Raw genomic sequence first — 23,997 nt, 5'->3', positions numbered from 1 at the left:
CTGAGAAGTCTATTGCCCAATGAATTAAACACCTCCTTTATGTGTTATATTCTTCTTTTCTCTTGCTATTTTTAAGATCCTCCATTTATCCTCGACCTTTAAAGCTTTATTTTACCCATGGGTGTGTGATTTGGAACAAATTTGGTATTCTCTGACCTTTAAAGAATTTTTTTTTTTTTTTTTTTGAGACACAGTCTCGTTCTGTCGCCCAGGCTGGAGTGCAGTGGTGCGATCTTGGTTCACTGCAAGCTCCACCTCCCGGGTTCACGCCATTCTCCTGCCTCAGCCTCCCAAGTAGCTGGGACTGTAGATGCCCGCCACCACACCCTGCTAAGTTTTTTGTATTTTTAGGGGAGGTGGGGTTTCACCTCAGCCTCCCAAAGTACTAGGATTACAGGCATGAGCCACTGTGCCCAGCCCTCTGACCTTTCAATACCTGAATATTTATCTCCTTCTCAAGTTTTGGAAAATTTCCTGTGAATTTTTTTTTTTTTTTTTTTTAGAAGCTTTCTACCCCTTGCTCTTGATCAGCTTCCTCTTAAACACCAATAATTCTTAAATCTGGCCTTTGAAGTAATTTTCTATACCTTGTAGGCAATCTGTGTTCTTTGTTCCTTTGTTCTTTTTTCTCCTTTAACTGTGTAGTTTCTCTCTTTGTTTTTTTTTTTTCGTTGCCCAGGCTGGAGTGCAATGGCACAACCTCGGCTCACTGCAAGCTCTGCCTTCTGGGTTCACACCATTCTCTTGTCTCAGCCTCCCAAGTAGCTGGGACTACAAGCACCTGCCACCACGCTCAGCTTTTTTTTTTTTTTTTTTTTTTGAGACAGAGTCTGACTCTGTCGCCAGGCTGTAGTGCAGTGGTGCAATCTCGGCTCACTGCAAGTTCCGCCTCCCGGGTTCATGCCATTCTCTTGCCTCAGCCTCCTGAGAAGCTCGGACTAGAGGTGCCCACCACCACACCAAGCTAATTTTTTGTATTTTTAGTGGAGACAGGGTTTCACCGTGTTAGCCAGGATGGTCTCTATCTCCTGACCTCGTGATCCGCCTGCCTGGGCCTCCCAAAGTGCTGGGATTGCAGGTCTTAGCCACCACACCTGGCCAATTTTTGTATTTCTAGTACAGACAGGGTTTCACCTTGTTGGTCAGACTGGTATCGACCTCCTGACCAGACTGACCCACCTGCCTGGGCGTCCCAAAGTGCTGGGACCACAGGTGTGAGCCACCGTGCCCGGCTGACTGTGTATTTTCAAATAGCCTGTTTACAGCTTGCTGATCTTTTCCTCTGTGTGATCCAGTCTACTCTACTCTTAAGAGTTCCTAGTGAATTTTGCAGTTCAACTAATGTATTTCTCAGTTTCAGTATTTGATTTTTAAAAATTATTTCAATCTCTCTTAAATTCGCTCATACGTTTCTGAATTGCTTTTCTGTATTATCTTGAAGATCGCTGAGTCTTTTTAAAACTGTATTTTGAGTGATTAGTCATAGAGTTCACACATCACCATCTCATTAGAGTCAGTCACTAGTTCCTTGCCTTATCCATTTGAGGAGGTTGTCTGTTGTTGTTTCCTGTATGTCTATGTCTTCGGATTGAAGGATTGGTTATTTATTCCAGTCTTCTCTTCTGGCTTGTTTTGTTTTTTATTAGATACTTTTACTTAGAGATTCTTTGTAATTTACGTTTTTTTCCCCTCTGCTAGGTTGTAGACTCTTTTTTGGCACTAAATGGTACCTTAAGCACAGGTTTGCCTCAGTTCTAGTAAACAATCAGAGTGTTGCCTATCCCAAATTGGGAAGGTCCCACAGGAGATATTCCAGTAATGTAGAAAGTCTGGCTAGGGGTTTTTGCCCAGAGGAATGATGGAACAAACCTCCTACAGTATGGTGCCACTGAAAGGCCACTCTGACTGATCTGGCATCTCCTTTGGTGGAGTAACAGATCAAGTTTCCATGGCTGGGGATGACAGTCCCACCTCCCTGCTTTGTCTCTGGCTGTCCTCAGGAATATTTCTTCCTTTACACACTTCCGATGCTTCCTGTGGGTTGAAGCAGAGACAGGTCTCCTGTCAGGAACCCAAGATGGTGGGGAAGCTGGTTATCCATCTCAACCTCACTTTTTCCAGTGTAGAAACCATGAGTCAGGAGGAGAAATGTTCCACATACCTGGTGCTGGGCAGATTGTGGGGAAGGGCATTGAAGATATGGAAGTCCAATTCTATTACTATCTGCTCAAATATTTTTAATGTTTTTAATTTTTAACTTTTGTGGGTAGATGTATGTATTTATGGGGTACATGAGATGTTTTGATACAGGCATGCAGTGTGTAATAATTACATCATGGAAGATGGGGTATCCATTCCCCCAAGCATTTATCCTTTGTTTTATAAACCGTCCAATTATACTCTTTTAGTTATTTTTAAATGTACAATTAAATTATTATTGACTATAGTCACCCTGTTTTGCTAGCAAATACTAGGTCTTATTCATTCATTCTAAATATTTTTTTGTAACCATTAACCATCCCCAACTCCTCACAACCCCCCACTACCCTTCCCAGCCTCTGGTAACCATCCTTCTCCTCTTTATCTCCATGATTTAATTTGTTTTGATTGTTAGATCCCACAAGTAAGTGAGAACATGCAATGTTTGTCTTTCTGTGCCTGGCTTATTTCACTTACTGTAATGACCTCCAGTTCCATCCACGTTGTTGAAAATGACTGAATCTCATTCTTTTTCATGGCAGGATAGTACACCACAGTATAAGTACCACATTTTCTTTCTTTCTTTCCTTTTTTTTTGGAGATGGAATCTCACTCTGTTGCCCAGGCTGGAGTGCAGTGGCGTGATCTCGGCTTACAGCGACCTCTACCTTCTGGGTTCAAGCTATTCTCTTGCCTCAGCCTCCCGAGTAGCTGGGATTACAGGCACATGCTGCCACGCCAAACTAATTTTTTTGTATTTTAGTAGAGACGGGGTTTCACCATGTTGCCCAGGCTAGTCTTGAATTCCTTAGCTCAGACCATCCAATCCACATGCCTCGGCCTCCCAAAGTGCTGGGATTATAGGCGTGAGCCACTGTGCCTGGCCTAAGTACCACATTTTCTTTATCCATTTATCTCTTGATAAACACTTAGGTTCCTTCTAAATCTTGGCTATCTCTTCAGTAGGCCAATTTCCTTTCTTTTAGGTATACAGAGAGCAGTGGAATTGCTGAGTCATATGGTAGCTTTATTTTTAGTTTTTTGAGGAACCTCCAAACTGCTTTCCACAGTGGTTATATTAGTTTACATTCCCATCAACAGTGTATGAGGGTTCTATTTTCTCCACATCCTTGCCAGCATTTGTTATTGCCTGCCTTTTGTATGTAAGCCATTTTAACTGGTGTGAGATAATATATCATTGTTTTGATTTGCATTTCTCTGACGGTCAAGGATGTTGAGCACCTTTTCATATATCTGTTTGCCATTTGTATGTCTTCTTTTCAGAAATGTCTACTGAAATCTTCTGCCAATTTTTCAATTGGATTATTAGATTTTTTTCCTATAGAGTTTTGCTCATAGATTTTGTTCTTTTCTCTGTGATTCTACGAACTGTTTTATCTTCATATTTGAGTGCTGGGATATTGCTGGTGATAATCTCGGTGCTCTCTTGTTTGTGGTTTTCTGTGAAGAAGAGTGAAGCCAACTTGCTTCTACATCATTTTGGAACCTAGTCTCTCCATAGGGCTGCTTGAGTGTCCTCACAACATATCAGCTGGCTTTCCCAAGTTCAATAAGTTTTGAAGGACATATACACCGCATAACTACTCACAACCAACATACAGAACATTTCCATCATCCAAACAGTTCCTTCATGTTCCTTTGTAGTCAGTCCATCCCTTCACTCCTGTCTCCATATAACCATCATCAGGTTTCTGTTATTGTTGTTTAGTTGTATTTTCTTTCTTCCTTTTCTTTTGAAGAGACAGGGGGTCTTGCTCTGCCACTTAGGCTGGAGTATAGTCACATGATCATAGCTCACTGTAACCTCAATCTCCTGGGCTCACACAATACCCCTGCCTCAGCCTCCCAAGTAACTGGGACTACAGGCATGCACCATTATGCCCACATACATTTTTTTATTTCCCATGTACTGACAGGGACAGGGGTCTTGCTATGTTGCTCAGGCTGGTCTTGAACTCTGGGCATCAAGTGATTCTCCTGCCTCAGCCTCCCAAAGTGCTGGGATTACAGGCATTAGCCATTGTGCCTGGCCCAGTTTGTATTTTCCAGAGCTTCATATAAATGATATCACATAGTATGTAGTTTCTGTGTAAGGTCTCTTTCACTCAGCATAATATTTTTGAGATTCATTCTGTTGTTGTGTGTATCAGATCATTCCTTTTTATTAAGTAGTGTATACAGCTATACCATGAAAAAGTTCTCAATTATTTATTGAATTTCATCAATAAAAAAATTTGTGGACATTTGTTTCTTTATCCTATAATGTAGAAAATATCCTAGAGAATATCCTCAATTTTGCTTCTTATCTTGCAAAGCTTAAAATATTAAAATATTACTACATGATCCTTAATAGAAAAAGTTTTATGACTCTGGAGTAGTGGAATAGTCATGATTTGGGAACTTGCTATAACTGCAGACTCTCAAAACCTACCCTAGAACTACTGACTTAGAATCTAGATTTTAACAAGGTCCTAGGTAAATTATACATATATCAAAGGATGAGAGGCACTGTTTTATTCTGACAGTTTTTAAACATTTTAGAGTTATAACAATAACGCACTGCATATGTGAAAGTGTGTGAGAGATAGCTGTGTGTGTGTGTGTGTGTGTGTGTGTTTGTATCGACAAGTCTAACAGAGTCATTCACATCTATGACATTCAGAAAACTATTATTGGCATCTAAAACAAACTCATAAAAATACCCAAATAAAATATGGAGACATGTTGAATTTTTTTCAGTATTGCTCCTATATAAAAATTCTAATTCTCATTTTAAAATTACCATCTTTAGATAGAAAATATCCATTATTTTATAATCTTACAGTATCAAATGATTTCCTAAAGTTTCTTGTTAAAGCAGTTTTCAAAAGAGCAAATGAAACACAACTAAAAACTGTTCTGTCTTCTGTAAAAGGATGTACTAGTGATTAGCAGAGATCAGCAGATAATCATCTTCATGCATGTGACCAACAAGGCCAAAAGGACACCAGGGTTTTCATATATTATATGCTATAAAATTCATGCAGCAAACCTACTTGGCATGTATTTTTTAGTATTATACACATCTTTTGATCAACAAATTAAAACTTAAAGAACAAATCATTGAATTCCTATTAACATTTACTGAAAAAGTATGTGAAATGTGAAGATATTCTCTTCATGCAAAAATCATGATAAAGACATTTTCAAAATCAGAGAAAACTAATTTATATAACATAACTAAATTTTCTATAAGCAGTAACAATAGCTTTGTGTTACTAAACTCAGACAGCTGTTCCATTTGTAATCATCTCCTATAACTAACTGCAGTTAGCAGTCTGGGTTTCCTAGACTCCATTTGAAATTATATTTACGTAACTGTTACTTTATAAACAGAGTTTCATACTTTCACTGATTTAATTCTGTCAATTCTAAGTTTCGATTTGGGACCCTTAATAAAATATTCAAAATAAAGAAAATATTTAAGTCTCTTTTTGATATTTACTTTACCAATGTTAGCTTGAAAATAGCAACTTCTTTTCTTCAAACAATCTTTTCCAGAATTTCTTGATTCACTTTGTATCTTTTTGCACACATGCTAGTTCTAAATATATATCTGAACTCCAAATGACTTCTCTTCATATTAATAGCCCAAAACAAGCTATTAAATCTTCCTTATAACAAGCAACAATATGCCAAAACACTTGCTCTGTATTTCATACTTTAATAAAAAGGACCTATAAACACTAAAACAATTATTTTAAAAACCCATTCCTTCATTAATAAATATCATATTCCCCGTTCATATGACAAAATTTGGCACTAGTCAGAAGTGTCAGAGGAGCTGTTCAAAGATCAGAATTTTTCAGGTTTATCTCGTCTTACTTAAAAACGTTACATGCATTATGCTTGGAGCCAGATCATATAGTCCCATTAGGACAATCAGAGATTCACCTGAATTAGTCCTACTTTGGAAAGTCAAAGTCTTTTAAATGGCATTGTTAGAAAATCATACAATAATAAAACAATATGAGAATACATCTTTTTGATTCTGTTTGAGGCTCTACTAATATTTATTATTCAATTTAAGAAAGACTTGAGTTGTAAAAACATAAAATAGATAAATTCTTTATAATCTTCTATATTCTAAATGATCTATATATTATTTAAAAACAAGATAGTATTAATTATAGAAAAAAATTAAGAAGGTGTTTCATTTAAAACTCATGTGTTTATCTGGGAATTATAAAAGAAAAATTTAAAAGATTGTGTAAAATTAAGTATTAACAGAAAATATTAAAAAGGCACTCTTAAAATTCTAGGTTTAAATATAGGTAATTGGAGAACCTACAGGTCATAATGTAATAAGCCCTGATTTTTAAAAGTCAACAAAAAATGTTTCCCTCTAAAAGATACCCTTTCCAATTTTAAGATAAAAATGGAGAAAAATAGAAATCATTAACAATGCATGAACCAAAAATTAGTTTAGAATAAAGGCCAATTACAATTATGGAATCTGCATCTGTTCATTACAACTTTGTCAGTTTTCCAGAATATGAGGCTAGGCAGTTTTTACAAATGACGTAAATGGAAATGTGTTCAGAAACGGCTAAACAATGTGTGCAACATGCAAAAAATGTGATGTTACAGCTAAAAAGGAATTCACTCTTCTTCACACTACTATTTATATAGACTTCTCTTGGTTCTATTTCTATGGACATTTTTCTTACTCTGTATAATTTTGCCAATTGAGAGACTGACTCAACATTCTTTGAATATTTGAAATTTCTACAAATATGAAACATCTCCTACCAAGGTGTATAGAATGGCTTACAAAGAATTTAGATGACTTAGAAAAATTGCATTAAATTTCTCTGATAAATGTGTGGCAAATGTTTAGATGAGTAATCTTCTTGAGGCTATTTCTAATCCATGGGCTCAGCTTTTTGGGCAATCAATGGACTTCTTAGGACATGCCATATTTAGCTGAGAAAAGGCTGTCCAGGTCAGTGAGAAAGAAAATTCATTTGGGGCATATCAAGTAGTCCAAAAGTGACAAAATAATATCAAATAATAACAAAGAAATAAGCCTAAAGAGAGTTAAGCAGGTTTTTAAAAAATCAGAGAAGCATTTTCCATAGTCTCTTAGAAACTGAGAAAAATGGGTTTTTATCATTAATAAGTTTCAAAAATGTCGGGTATTCTCCCATCTCTAAGAGATTCATGGTATGTAATTAACATATTAAAGGCTCTGTGAGCTAAGTCCAAGAAAGAAAGCAATTTAATTTTTGTACATGAAATCTCTACCCCTTTCTGAAAATTTCAACCCCCATATTTTTCCACAGAAGACAATTTGGAAAGGCTTTGATAATTTTAGATATTTAAGCAGTAAAATGTGAAAAGCAAAAATGGCCCACATATGAAAAATGACTAAGTTAAAAAATCATTTAAAAGAATTGAAAATAAAAGAAATGGGAAGGTGGGCCCTTTCTTGGGTATTATTCATTTATTCAACAAATATTTACTGAGCATTAAGTGTGACAAACATAATGCTAGACACTAGGTACACAGTTTTGATTTTCTAAGACACTCCCTCTGTCCCCACTCTCAGATCTCCCTCCCAAAAGAAATAGAAGTCTTTTTGAGAGATGCTTCTGTTATATGAGTAAACTATCAATTTCAACCCAAATATAGTGTTAACCTAGTTTCACAAGCACTGGCATTAGTAAAGGCACTTAACAAGCAAGAAAATACTAATAACTAAATGCTGATTATATACGTTTTTTTCTCAAAACTGAAAACTGAAGATACTGAATATCTGCCCAGATTAAACACTAATAAAGTGATGCTGGTGATGACATAATGTTCTCAGTGATGGGCATGAGACATAGGATAATCTAGATATGAGCTATTGGCAATCATATGATCAGTAATCTTTGCTTTCTAGGACCATTCAAATATTTTAAGATACTCAGCTGATAGAGAATGCCATATTCCATGTGGTTTTTAATTACATGTTACCAATAATGTAAAACGATCCCATTTTTACCAGGAGACATATTTAGTCGATATAAACCTGCTTGAAAAGCTCTCAGTGGTCAAATCTAGGATAACGTAGCATCAAAAGAACCAATGACAGTAACGGATCTTTTTTTTTTTTTTGAAAGAGAGGGTATCACTCTGCTGCACAGGATGGAGTGTAATGGCACAATCATGACTCACTGCAGCCTTGACATCCCCAGGCTCAAGCGATCCTTCTGCCTCAGCCTCCTGAGTTGCTGGGACTAAAGGTGCACATGAGTCCCTACCAGCAGTAGTAAATAAAGGAGAAGGGATAATTCCTCCCCAAAATGGAAACCCAACTAATCAATGTGGTATATATGTTAGAAGTGGTGTGTGCGTGTCGGGGGGTGGAGGGTGGAAATCACCATTTATCATGTATAGAATTACTTTTTTTTGAGTCGGAGTCTCACTCTGTCACCCAGGCTGGAATGCAGTGGCGCAATCTCGGCTCACTGCAACCTCCACCTCCCAGATTGAAGTGATTCTCCTGCCTCAGCCTCCCAAGTAGCTGGGACTACAGGTGCGTGCCACCACATCCAACTAATTTTTGTTTTTTTAATGGAGACGGGATTTCACTATGTTGGCCAGGCTGGTCTCGAGCTCCTGATCTTGCTGTTTAATGACCATTTGTCATAAAAAGAAAGACAGGAATTATACCTTTTTGGTCTTGTTGGTCACATGGATGAAGATGACCATCTGTTAATCTCTGTTAATCACATAAGAAAGACATGACAGCTAAACACAATGAGGGATTCTGGACCAAAGGAAGAACAGTGAGGTGTTTGGCAAAATTTAGAACTTTTTTCTTTTGCTTTGAGGGACATTAGTTGGGAAATTGGCAAAATTTAAATAAGGTCTGTAAATCAGTTAATAATATGAATCGGGCTTGGGCTCATGCCTGTAAATCCCAGCATTTTAAGAGGACAAGGTGGGTAGATCACTTGAGCTCATGAGTTTGAGACCCACCTAGACAACATGGTAAAAACCCGTCTCTCCCAAAAAATTACAAAAAATTAACTGAGCATGGTGGTTTATGCCTATAGTTTCAGCTACGTGGGAGGCTGAGGTAGGAGGATCACCTGAGCCCAAAAAGTCAAGGCTGCAGTGAGCCATGACTGTGCATGTTTGGGGCTGAGGCAGAAGGATTACTTGAGGACAAGAGTTTCCTTGAGAAGGGAGGCTGAGGCAGGAGGATCACTTGAGGACAGGAGTTCGAGACCAGCCTGGGGAAGACAGTGAGACCCTGTCACCAAAAAAAAATTTTTTTTTATTAGCCAGGTGTGGTGATGTATACCTGTAGTACTAGCTACTAGAAAGGCTGACACAGGAGGACTGTTTGAGCCTGGGAGTTTGAGGTTAACATGAACTACGATCGCACCACTGCACTCCAGCATGGGTGACAGAGTGCAACTCTGTCTCCAAAATAATAATAACAATAACAATATTTCATCAATGTTAATTTGCTGTTTTCTACACACAGTACAATTATTACATTATGATTGTGTAAGGTGTTAACATTTGGGGTGAAGGGTGTACTATTTTTACAATTTTTGTAAATGTAAATTAATTCAAAATAAAATTTAAAAAGAAAGAAAACCACCATTTCACAAACCACCACAACTGTTTCAAGTAAGAATCAATCAGTAGATGGTAAAACTAGTGGATGAAAGTATGAGCAACAATATATTTACATAAAGTAGCCCACATATTTATTAATCTCAAGGTAGAAAATAGAGAAGACTGTCAGTGCACAGATCACACCCCTCAGCCCCGGAAGATGGGGAACTGCCTCAAATCCCCAACCTCGGATGACATCTCCCTGCTTCAGGAGTCTCAGTCCAACTGGGCTAGCTTTGGCGAGGGGACTAAGCTGTATCAGGAGCCGCTGCCACATCACGAACAGGTTCCAGTTCCAGTCTACCATCCAACACCTAGCAACACCTATCCTAACAAATTAGGATACCTCAAAGAATAGGCCTTATACAACAACTGCCTAAAGGAGTTCATCATCCTGGAAGAGATGGATCAGAAAATCAGAACAACAGATCCAGGAGTGTGTGATCTGTATAATGGACTTTGTTTACGGGGACCCAATTCAATTTCTTCTTCTTTTTTTGAGACGGAGTTTCCCTCTTGTCACCCTGGCTGGAGTACAGTGGCGTGAACTCAGCTCACTGCAATCTCCACCTCCCGGGTTCAAGTGATTCTCCTGCCTCAGCCTCTGGAGTAGCTGGGACTACAGAGATGCGCCACCAGGCCAGCTAATTTTTGTATTTTCAGTAGAGACGGGGTTTCACTACGTTGGCCAGGATGGTCTCGATCTCTTGAACTCGTGATCCACCCATCTCGGCCTCCCAAAGGGCTGGGATTACAGGCATGAGCCACCATGCCCAGCCCCAACTGAATTTCTACTGAGCACGTACATCTACCACCTGGACTGCATTATGACTGGTTGATCAGATCCTTCATGTGCCCATCCTCCATGGAGCCAGTTGATGCAGCACTGCTTTCATCCTAGGAGACTATTGAGCCAGGGTCTCTCATTTGACTTCAAGTGAACCATCATTTTGGGGGATTTTGATCTTTTGTCACTGAGTCCAAAGATCATGCACAAAAGTTTCCTAAAAATTCCTGGATGGCTGCAGATGTTGGGGGGAAAGTACATGATATTTCAAAACTTAGAGGGAAAAGTAGGATGATATTTTTATGTAAGGCCTTGACCCAGTGTTTAAAAATGTAACTGTATTTAGACCTTGTTATTATTCCAGTACATAGGAATTGTGTAAAGTGTTATAGCAGCTGTATTTGTTTAAATTGTGTGTACTGAAGATAAGAAGAAGATAGTAGTTATTTTTCCTAAATGAAATAACTTTCGGTAGTGATTTGGGCACGCCCAAGATGGCTGAATAGGAAGAGCTCCAGCCTCCAGCTCCCAGCATGAGCAACACAGAAGATGGGTGATTTCTGCATTTTCAACTGAGGTACCAGGTTCATCTCACTGGGGCGTGTTGGACAGTCGGTGCTGGTCCGCAGGTGCAGCCCGACCAGCGAGAGCTGAAGCAGAGCGAGGCATCACCTCACCTGGGAAACACAAGGGGGAAGGGAATTCCTTTTCCTAGTCAAAGGAAACTGAGACACACAACACCTGGAAACTTGGGTAACTCCCTGCCTAATATCGCACTTTACCAAGGGTCTTACAAAACAGCACACCAGGAGGTTATATCCCACACCTGGCCTGGAGGGTCCCACGCCCACAGAGCCTCCCTCATTGCTAGCACAGCAGTCTGAGATCTAACTACCAGGCGGCAGCGAGGCTGGGGGACGGGTGCCCACCATTGCTGAGGCTTAAGTAGGTAAACAAAGCCGCAGGGAAGCTCGAATTGGGTGGAGGCCACCACAGCTCAAGGAGACCTTCCTGCCTCTGTAGACTCCACCTCTGGGGACAGGGCATAGCTAAACAAAAAGCAGCAGAAACCTCAGCAGAGGTAAATGTCCCTGTCTGACAGCTTTGAAGAGAGCAGTGGTTCTCCCAGCACAGACGCTGAGATCTGAGAATGGACAGATTGCCTGCTCAAGTGGGTCCCTGACCCCTGAGTAGCCTAAGGGACATCCCCCACTAGGTGCACACTGACATCTCACACCTCACACGGCTGGGTACACCTCTGAGACGAAGCTTCCAGAACAAGAATCAGAAAGCAACACTCTCTGTTCAGCAATATTCTATCTTCTACAGCCTCCGCTGCTGATACCCAGGCAAACAGGGTCTGGAGTACACCTCAAGCAAACTCCAACAGACCTACAGCTGAGGGTCCTGACTGTTAGAAGGAAAACTAACAAACAGAAAGGACCAAAACTCCATCAGTACATCACCATCATCAAAGACCAAAGGCAGATAAAACCACAAAGATGGGGAAAAAGCAGTGCAGAAAAGCTGGAAATTCAAAAAATCAGAGCGCATCTCCCCCTCCAAAGGAACGCAGCTCATCACCAGCAACGGAACAAAGCTGGATGGAGAATGACTTTGACGAGTTGAGACAAGAAGGCTTCAGTCAATCTAACTTCTCAGAGGTAAAGGAGGAACTACGTAACCAGCGCAAAGAAACTAAAAACCTTGAAAAAAGATTTGATGAATGGCTAACTAGAATAACCAATGTAGAGAAATCCTTAAAAGAACTGATAGAGATGAAAACCATAACACGAGAACTACGTGACAAATGCACAAGCTTCAGTAACTGACTCGATCAACTGGAAGAAAGAGTATCACAGATTGAAGATCAAATGAATGACATGAAGTGAGAAGAGAAGTGTAGAGAAAAAAGAGTAAAAAGAAATGAACAAAGCCTCCAGGAAATATGGGATTATGTGACAAGACAAAATCTACATCTAATTGGTGTGCCTGAAAGTGACGGGGAAAATGGAACCAAGTTGGAAAACACTCTGCAGGATATCATCCAGGAGAACTTCCCCAACCTAGTAAGGCAGGCCAACATTCAAATTCAGAAAACACAGAGAACACCACAAAGATACTCCTCGAGAAGAGCAACTCCAAGACACATAATTGTCAGATTCACCAAAGTTGAAATGAAGGAAAAAATGTTAAGGGCAGGCAGGAAGAAAGGTCAGGTTACACACAAAGGGAAGCCCATCAGACTAATGGTAGATCTCTCGCCAGAAACTCTACAAGCCAGAAGACAGTGGGGGCCAATATTCAACATTCTTAAAGAAAAGAATTTTCAACCCAGAATTTCATATCCAGCCAAACTAAGTTTCATAAGTGAAGGAGAACCAAAATCCTTTACAGACAAGCAAATGCTTAGAGATTTTGTCACCACCAGGCCTGCCCTACAAGAGATCCTGAAGGAAGCACTAAACATGGAAAGGAACAACAGGTAACAGCCATTGCAAAAACATGCCAAAACGTAAAGACCATCGATGCTAGGAAGAAACTGCATCAACTAACGAGCAAAATAACCAGCTAATATCATAATGACAGGATCAAGTTCACACACAACAATATTAACCTTAAATGTAAATGGACTAAATGGTCCAATTAAAAGATACAGACTGGCAAATTGGATAAACAGTCAAGACCCATCAGTTTGCTGTATTCGAGAGACCCATCTCACATGTAGAGACACACACAGGCTCAAAATAAAGGGATGGAGGAAGATCTACCAAGAAAATGGAAAAGAAAAGAGGCAGAGGTTGCAATCCTAGTCTCTGATAAAATAGACTTTAAACCATCAAAGATCAAAAGAGACAAAGAAGGCCATTACATAATGGTAAAGGGATCAATTCAACAGGAAGAGCTAACTATCCTAAATATATATGCATCCAATACAGGAGCATCCAGATTCATAAACCAGCCTTAGAGACTTACAAAGAGACTTAGACTCCTATACAATAATAATGGGAGACTTTAACACCCCACTGTCAACATTAGACAGATCAACGAGACAGAAAGTTAACAAGGATATCCAGGAATTGAAGTCCACTCTGCACCAAGTGGACCTAATAGACATCTACAGAACTCTCCACCCCAAAACAACAGAATATACCTTCTTCTCAGCACCACATCGCACTTATTCCAAAATTGACCACATAGTTGGAAGTAAAGCATTCCTCAGCAAATGTAAAAGAACAGAAATTATAACAAACTGTCTCTCAGACCACAGTGCAATCAAACTAGAACTCAGGACTAAGAAACTCAATCAAAACTGCTCAACTACATGGAAACTGAACAACCTGCTCCTGAATGACTACTGGGTACATAACGAAATGAAGGCAGAAATAAAGATGTTCTTTGAAACCAATGAGAACAAAGATACAACATACCAGAATCTCTGGGACACATTTAAAGCAGTGTGGAGAGGGAAATTTATAGCACTAAATGCCCACAAGAGAAAGCAGGACAGATCTAAAATTGACACCCTAACATCACAATTTAAAGAACTAGAGAAGCAAGAGCAAACACATTCAAAAGCTAGCAGAAGGCAAGAAATAACTAAGATCAGAGCAGAACTGAAGGAGATAGAGTCACAAAAAACCCTCCAAAAATCTATGAATCCAGGAGCTGGTTTTTTGAAAAGATCAACAAAATTGACAGACCACTAGCAAGACTAATAAACAAGAAAAGAGAGAAGAATCAAATGGATGCAATAAAAAATGATAAAGGTGATATCACCACCAACCCCACAGAAATACAAACTGCCATCAGAGAATACTATAAACACCTCTGTGCAAACAAACTAGAAAACCTAGAAGAAACAGATAAATTCCTGGACACATACACTCTCCTAAGACTAAACCAGAAAGAAGTTGAATCCCTGAATAGACCAATAGCAGGCTCTGAAATTGAGGCAATAATTAATAGCCTACCTACCAAAAAAAGTCCAGGACCAGACGGATTCACAGCCGAATTCTACCAGAGGTACAAGGAGGAGTTGGTACCATTCCTTCTGAAACTATGCCAATCAATAGCAAAAGAGGGAATCCTCCCTTACTCATTTTATGAGGCCAGCATCATCCTGATACCAAAGCCTGGCAGAGATACAACAAAAAAAGAGAATTTTAGACCAATATCCCTGATGAACATCGATGCAAAAATCCTCAATAAAATACTGACAAACTGAACCCAGCAGCACATCAAAAAGCTTATCCACCATGATCAAGTGGGCTTCATCCCTGGGATGCAAGGCTGGTTCAACATACGCAAATCAATAAATGTAATCCAGCATATAAACTGAAGCAAAGACAAAAACCACATGATGATCTCAATAGATGCAGAAAAGGCCTTTGACAAAATTCAACAGCCCTTCACGCTAAAAACTTTCAATAAATTCGGTATCGATGGAACGTATCTCAAAATAGTAAGAGCTATTAAGTTCTAGGGTACATGTGGATAACGTGCAGGTTTGTTATATATGTATACTTGTGCCATGTTGGCGTGCTGCACCCATCAACTCGCCAGCACCCATCAACTCGTCATTTACATCAGGTATAACTCCCAATGCAATCCCTCCCTCCTCCCGCCTCCCCATGATAGGCCCCAGTGTATGATGTTCCCCTTCCCAAGTCGAAGTGATCTCATTGTTCAGTTCCCACCTATGAGAGACCTTAAGGTATAATAATAATAATAACAAAAAAAATTCACATTAAACCTAAAAGTAAATAAAAATCATAGAACATAAAATAACAATAATAATAATAATAAGAGCTATTTATGACAAACCCACAGCCAATATCATACTGAATGGGGAAAAACTGGAAGCATTCCCTTTGAAATCTGGCCCAAGACAGGGATGCCCTCTCTCACCACTCCTATTCAACACAGTGTTGGAAGTTCTGGCTAGGGCAATCAGGCAAGAGAAAGAAATAAAAGGTATTCAGTTAGGAAAAGTGAAGTCAAATTGTCTCTGTTTCCAGATGACATGATTGTATATTTAGAAAACCCCTTGTCTCAGCCCAAAATCTCCTTAAGCTGATAAACAACTTCAGCAAAGTCTCAGGATACAAAATCAATGAACAAAAATCACAAATATTCTTATACACCAGTAACAGACAGAGAACCAAATCATGAATGAACTCCCATACGCAATAGCTTCAAAGAGAATCAAATACCTAGGAATCCAACCTACAAGGGATGTGAAGGACCTCTTCAAGTAGAACTACCAACCACTGCTCAGTGAAATAAAAGAGGACACAAACAAATGGAAGAACACACCACGCTCATGGATAGGAAGAATCAATATTGTGAAAATGGCCATAATGCCCAAGGTAATTTACAGATTCAATGCCATCTCCATTAAGCTACCAATGACTTTCTTCACAGAATTGGAAAAAACTGCTTTAAAGTTCATATGGAACCAAAAAAGAGCCCACATTGCCAAGACAATCCTAAGCCAAAAGAACAAAGCTGGAGGAATCACACTTCTTGACTTCAGACTATACTACAAGGCTACAGTAACCAAAACAGCATGGTACTGGTACCAAAACAGATATAGACCAATGAAACAGAACAAAGCCCTCAGAAATAATACCACACATCTACAGCCATCTGATCTTTGACAAACCTGACAAAAACAAGAAATGGGGAAAGGATTCCCTAGTTAATAAATGGTGCTGGGAAAATTGGCTAGCCATAAGTAGAAAGCTGAAACTGGATCGTTTCCTTACTCCTTATACAAAAATTAATTCAAGATGGATTAGAGACTTAAATGTTAGACCTGAAACCATAAAAACCCTAGAAGAAAACATAGGCATTACCATTCAGGACATAGGCATGGGCAAGGACTTCATGTCTAAAACACCAAAAGCAACGGCAACAAAAGCAAAATTGACAAATGGGATCTAATTAAACTAAAGAGCTTCTGCACAGCAAAAGAAACTAACATCAGAGTGAACAGGCAACCTACAGAATGGGAGAAAATTTTTGCAATCTACTCTTCTGACAAAGGGCTAATATCCAGAACCTACAAAGAACTCAAACAAATTTACAAGAAAAAAAAAATAAAGTGGACAAAAGATATGAACAGACACTTCTCAAAAGAAGACATTTACACAGCCAACAGACACATGAAAAAATGCTCATCATCATTCGCCATCAGAAAATGCAAATCAAAACCACAATGAGATACCATCTCACACCAGTTAGAATGGCAATCATTAAAAAGTCAGGAAACACCAGGTGCTGGAGAGGATGTGGAGAAATAGGAACACTTTTACACTGTTGGTGGGACTGTAAACTAGTTGAACCATTGTAGAAAACAGTGTGGCAATTCCTCAAGGATCTAGAACTAGAAATACCATTTGACCCAGCCATCCCATTACTGGGTATATACCCAAAGGATTATAAGTCATGCCTCTATAAAGACACAAACACACGTATGTTTATCGTGGCACTATTCACAATAGCAAAGACTTGGAATCAACCCAAATGTCCATCAGTGACAGACTGGATTAAGAAAATGTGGCACATACACACCATGGAATACTATGCAGCCATAAAAAAGGATGAGTTTGTGTCCTTTGTAGGGACATGGATGCAGCTGGAAACCATCATTCTCAGAAAACTATCGGAAGAACAGAAAACCAAATACCACCTGTTCTCACTCATAGGTGGAAATTGAACAATGAGATCACTTGGACACAGGAAGGGGAACATCACACACCGGGTCCCATTGTGGGGAGGGGTAGGGGTGAGGGATAGCATTAGGAGATATACCTAATGTAAATGATGAGTTAATGGGTGCAGCACACCAACATGGCACATGTATACATATCTATCAAACCTGCACGTTGTGTACATGTATCCTAGAACTTAAAGTATATTAAAAAAAAAAAAAAAAAAAAAAGAACTTTCTTCTCTTCCTCCTCCCCACCCAAATTCTTTTCTGATGTTACTGGCATTTGGGTAAGGTTTTATTAAAAGCTACATTTTATAACACTGGCACATACAAAAACAGTTTTAAGCTTATTTGCACAGTTCTTTTTTTCCATTAGAAATGGAATTCATTGCCTTAGGTCTTTTTAAATAGTGTATTATTATCGTTAGGATTAGTTCTATGTTTGAAAAACAGTTTATTTATAACCTATTATAAGTGATATATTCTGCTTGCAGTCAGGAAATGCAGAATTCAAAGTGATCTCCTACCTTGTAAGCAAACTGACATGCACTATCCCCTTTCTAGTAAAAAAAAAAAAAAAAAAAAAAAGTGTCAATAAACCAACTCTATTAAAGTGGGGTTTAATGTTACACTTTCCTATGTGTTTTTTCTAATTATTTTGGTTGTTAATATGGTGATAATTGAAAGTCAAGGTAAATTTTAAACATTAAGAATTCTGATTTATTGAGATTGAATTATGCCACCATGTTTATGGAAAATGAAGGTGGCACCATGGTGAGACCTCATGAGAAACAGTTACTCAGCTGTAACAATTTTGATTTATTCTGTTTCCTGTGACCTCTTTGCCTCTTGTCTTGAACCATAGTAAATGGATACTGCATCCCTCATTACTGTAGTGCTGGGGTTATAGACGTTACATAAATCACATCTCAGTCCCTGTTTCTTGGAAAGGCATCTATTACATCCTGCTAGCTGACTGACAAAATGAAGCAGGTAGAATAAAGATAAGTGTGTTTCACATTTTGTACACAAATGCAGAATTTGTATAACCACATGACTTCATAGTTGTGATCTCAAAAAAGGAGGAATTTCTCCATTTTTTCTTCCAGTTAATGTAAGAATACTTTAAATCTCTAGGCTTCTGAAGTGTTAGAGGTAAAGATGTAGTAGCAATGTTTCATCCATTTAACATGTGTTTATTTTTCATATGTACTAAAAGGTGACCTGCTTGTTCACCTCAATGACATAACAGTTAAAAAAAAAAAAAATCATTCATTAGAAAAAGGAAAAGTGGTCTCAACCTAACAAAGAAATCAGAAATGTTTATTATTTTATGTTGAGCTGAATATTACACTCTAACATTTTTCTACACGCAAAACAGAGTGTCATGAAGGTTCTTCACAGTTGCAATATAGACGAATTTAGTATCTCTTAAGTACTTTGTAAAGATTTGACATTCAACTGTAGTATCCATATGTTGGTTACATATCCTTATGAGCCCCATGATGGAAAGACTTAAAGATGAATTTGAGAAAAATTGAAAGAAATTAGAGTATGAGGTTCTGTTAAACTGTTACATGTATCTTGCTTAAATTTCTGTTTATTAATTTGTATCCACCCAATTACATAAAGCAAATTTGAAGGAAACAACTGAGGCTGTGCAATATTATCCGTGATAATTCTTTTTTTATTCTTGTGTTTTCTACTTAAACGTGATGCCTATGTCATCAAGTATTATAGTCAGATGTTTTTTCTCGATTGTTAAAATTGGTAAACGAACTTTTTAAAATTAAAAAAAAGCTTCTCCAACTTTACAATGGAAATTGATCAATGAACCTGATGTATCATTAACATCACCAGTAACAAGAAAAATTGATATAATGGGCCCTTAAATATGATGCACTGAAAAAGACACAAATACATTTCTGTAGTATTATTCCTGAATATCCAATATCTGATACTAATCTGAAGGAAACACCAAACTCCAAATGAGGCACATTTTATAAAATAACAGACCTATTACTCTTGAAAAATGTTAAGGACCTGAAAGATAAATTAATTCTGAAAACAATTTCACATTAAACAATACTAAAAAGACATGAAATCCAAATGTCACTTGATTGTACAATCATTCCTGAAACAGGAAAAAAAAATCATCTTCTGTTTACTACAAAAGACATGAATGGGACAACTAGCAACATTTGAATGTCTAGAGCATTACTAATACAACTTTCTGCAGTGACGGAAGTGTTCTATATCTATGCTCTCTGATACAATAACCACTGGACTGCTGAGTGCCAGAAATGAGAAACTGAATTTCTAATATATTTAATTTATTTAAATAGCCACATATGGCTAGTAGCTACCAGACTGAACAGCACAGGCTTATATACCAGACAATAGTACTAGATCTATGTTAATTTCCTGATTTGATGACTGCATTGCGATTACACGAGAGAATATCCTTATTTTTAGGGAAAAAACTCTGAAGTGTTTAGAGGTTAAGGAGCATCATGTGTACAACTTAAAATCTTCAAAATGTTTCAGAGAAAAGAAAGAATGGTAAAGCAAAGTGGTAAAACGTTAATATTTTGAGAATCTGGGTGAAGTGTATACAGAATTCTTCATACTATTTTTGTAAGTCTACCACCATTGCACATTAAAAGTTAAAAAGAATAGCTGCATAAAATCAATGTTATTCTCACTAAAACTTATTTGTAAATATAAAAATATTAATCACGTTCCTACTCATCACTATTTTTCACTTTGTTCTTGAAATGTGAGCGTTCAACTGCTAATTCGATTTCATTTTTAAAAATACTCCTGTATACTTTATAAACAAAATATTCACTCTCTGACCAAAAGTGTATAATATATTAAGCTATTCTAAACTTTTATAGTTAGCAGAGAAAGAAAGAGCATAGAACTGAGATTTCAGCCTGAGTACTGAATATTAAAAGTAGCAAAGGTATTTCAAAATTAAGTTCATTGCTGGGCATGGTGGCTCATGCCTGTAATCCCAGTACTTTGGGAGGCTGAGATGGGAGGATCACTTGAGGTCAGGAGTTCAAGACCAGCCTGGGCAACAGAGAGACACAGATCTGTCTCTACAAAAAATTTTTTAAAAAAATCAACCAGGCATGGTGGTGTGCATCCGTAGTCCTAGCTACTCGGGAAGTTGAGGTAGGAGGATCACTTGAATCCAGGAGTTTGAGGCTGCATTGAGCTATGATCATACCACTAGACTCCAGCCTGGGCAACAGAGTAAGATCCTTGCTCTTAAAAAAAAACAGTTAATTAGGCCGGACGCAGTGGCTCATGCCTATAATCCCAGCACTTTGGGAGGCTGAGGTGGGTGTATCATGAGGTCAGGAGATCGAGACCATCCTGGCTAACACAGTGAAACCCCATTTCTACTAAAAAAAAAAAAAAATACAAAAAATTAGCAGGGCGTGGTGGCCAGTGCTTGTAGTCCCAGCTGCTCGGGAGGCTGAAGCAGGAGAATGGCGTGAACCTGGGGGGCGGAGCTTGCAGTGAGCCGAGATCGCGCCACTGCACTCCAGCCTGGGCAACAGAGCAAGACTCCATCAAAAAAAAAAAAAAGCATAAAAATCATTGGGAATCTTTCTATTTCTGCAGAGATGGAACATATAGTATCATTCCCACAGAGTAAAATGGAAAGCTCCATAAACAGTGTGATTTAGTGGTTATCCTTGGAAAATAATCAAGAAAAAATGCCTATATGTCCTGCTTATATGTAATTAACCGAATATCAATGATAATGCAAAGGTTGAACAGAAAACTTAGAAACTAAAGAAAAAGCATCTAGATTAATTTCAAATCAGATTTATCTTTTTCACAGTCTACTCAATCCAGTAAAATCAGGTTTCCATCATCACTTCATGAGACTATCCTCAGAAAGATCTATACATGTACTTTTCACTAAATCCAATGAATACATTTCAGTCCTTAATCTCTTGATAACATACATTTGATAATACAAACACCTTCCTTCATGAAATGGTCTTTTCTCCTGGCTTTAATAATGTATACTTTCTTGATTTTTGTCTCTCTATTCTGCTTCTAGTATCCTTGCATGCTCTCTTCCTTTAGCCATCTCTTTATTGACATTTCTCAAAATTCTGTCCTAGACCATAATCTCTTCTCATGTTATACCCTAACCTTGGGTTAGGGGGTCTCATCTCACATTCCTGGCTTCAAAAAACATGTATTGCACATATGAAAGTGAACCCAAAGATCATCCTATCCTAAACTGTTCCTGAGATTCATACCCACGAATGAAGCTATGGACATGTCCAATTGGATGTCTTTCAGGAACATCTAACTCAACATGTCAAAAACTAAACTTATTATCTCTAGTCCCTATGGCTACTGCCTCCCCCAAAACTGCTCTTCCTCTTTTCATAAATGGCACTATCATTTGCACAAGACAAAAACCTGGGAATTATCTTTTCTTTCTCATTCATCACTACCTCCATTTAAGTAACTATTAAATCTAGTATATTCTATCACTTAAATTGAGTAGATTATTATTTGCATGAGTTATATTCTATAAAGTTGCTATGAACACTGAATTAGTGAACACTAAACCACCATTCCTAGAGGAAATACAGGATTGTATTCCTGTGAGTCTCTGGTCACAGATTTTCAGCAGTCAACACACAACATTGTTAGATGTTCCTAAAAGACATCCAGTTGGACATGTTCATAGGTCTATTTGTGGGTATAAATGAATCTCAGGAACAGTTTAGGATAGGATAATCTTTGGGTTCACTTTCATATGTGCAATACGTGGTTTTTGAAGCCATAACTGTGAGGTGAAACCCCCTCCCTCAAGGTTAATGAGTATGATGAGAAGAGATTATTGTCTAGGACAGAAAGTGTGTTTCTGTTTAAACACACCTTTCATTAACTAACATTGAACTCATGGTTAAAAGCAGTATAACTCATACCATAATGAAGCTTATTTGTATTTATTTATTTTTTTATTTTAGAGATGGAGTCTCACTCTGTCCCCTAGGCAGGAGTGCAGTGTTGCGATCTTGGCTCACTGCAACCTCCGCCTCCCGCATTCTAGCAATTTCTCCTGTCTCAGCCTCCCGAGTAGCTTGGACTACAGGTGTACACTGCCATATCCGGCTAATTTTTTGTATTTTTAAGAGAGACAGGGTTTCACCATGTTGCCCAGGCTGGTCTTGAACTCCTGAGCTCAGGCAATCCATCCACCTCTGCCTCCCAAAGTGCTAAGACTACAGGCATGAGCCACCGTGCTCCAGCAGAAGCTCACCTTAACAAACATACTTGCCCCATACAGTACATCATGACCTTCTTGCACTGAGGAACACTATATAGACAGTACTTTAAAAATATGGTTTGGGCCAGGTTAAACAGTGAAATTACCGATAAAAAGCGCGGATATGAGCAAACAAAGCAATAAGTAATAGGTGAAAAAGATATTTGTTTACAGGATAAGAACTAAAAGAAGGCAGGATGTTGACTTGTTCAACCTCAGCTGGGAACATGTACATTGGACAACACAAATTTTTTTGCTGCTCTGTGCATGTCCACAAATGACTGTGAAAGCATAGCGAGTGGTGATTTGGGGGTTACAAACAAATTTTAGTGAGTAGGCAAAATTGCAAATACAGAATTCACCAGCAGGGATCAACTGTATCTGCTGAATCTACCTACTTCTCTCTATACCCATGTCTAGTTTAGACAACCCATACTGGTTATGGATTAAGCTCACAGTTTTCAAACTGGTCTTGTTTCTGGCTCTCCTTTGATGTAGTCTGCAAGCAGTAGCCAGAATTGTTTTTCTTCTAAAATCTTATATAATTCCTGTTTAAAATGTTTCAATGACCAGCCACAGCAAAAGCCAACACTTTAACAAAAGTTACAATGATATGATCCTTGTCTTTTCGGTCTCCTTTCTTGCTATTACCCTTTTATCTACTGAGCTTCAGCCAAACAGAACTTCTTTGAGGTTTCTCTTATTATTGGGCTTTCGTATATGCTATTTCTTCTGCCAAGTTCATTGTTCTCTCTTTACCTGGCTAGCTCATACTAACCCTTCACATTTCTACTTTATTGTTACCTCTTCCAGAACCTTTCTGCTATGTGCTCATCCAGCATCCTATACTTTCCCTATCTTTCTTTATACTTACCAATTCAGTTTAAATTATCTCTCTATTGTAATGAATTGCTAGTTCCATGAGGACAAAGACAACTATCACCCTTTCCCCAGAGCCTAACCCAGTCAGTACTTCGCATACCCAGGCATTCATAATATCTGTTTAATGTCAGGTGAACAAATCAATAGTTCCTCATTATGTGTGAGAAGGTGATATATCTATCTGCATACCTTCCTGACTGCCAGCTGATCATACTACACAAATTCTGATGATCTTACTCTTTTACTCAAACTAATTCTAGGTTCACTCTGTTCTCTGTTCTATATTATGAAGTATTCCGTCTCTATTGAAACATTCCCATTAGCACATACACATGCTATTCATTGCCCATATTAAAAATAGATTAATGGAACCCACCCATAATTCTCTACCTTTCTTCACTATCATCCATTTTT

General features: G+C 38.3%; 1 protein-coding gene and 1 pseudogene across 2 annotated transcripts in view; one reads left to right on the top strand and one right to left on the bottom strand.

Moving 5' to 3' along the window:
• C12H2orf88 (chromosome 12 C2orf88 homolog) overlaps nucleotides 1-23,997 on the bottom strand; it is a 342,050-nt gene that overhangs the window by 274,126 nt on the left and 43,927 nt on the right. The window lies entirely within an intron of this gene.
• LOC112635860 lies at nucleotides 10,025-10,810 on the top strand (annotated as a pseudogene).

Source organism: Theropithecus gelada, chromosome 12 (assembly GCF_003255815.1).
Source record: "Theropithecus gelada isolate Dixy chromosome 12, Tgel_1.0, whole genome shotgun sequence".
In the NCBI taxonomy this organism is placed as follows: domain Eukaryota; kingdom Metazoa; phylum Chordata; class Mammalia; order Primates; family Cercopithecidae; genus Theropithecus; species Theropithecus gelada.
Note: the sequence above shows the minus strand (reverse complement) of the source record. Positions and strands in the feature narration are given on the sequence as shown.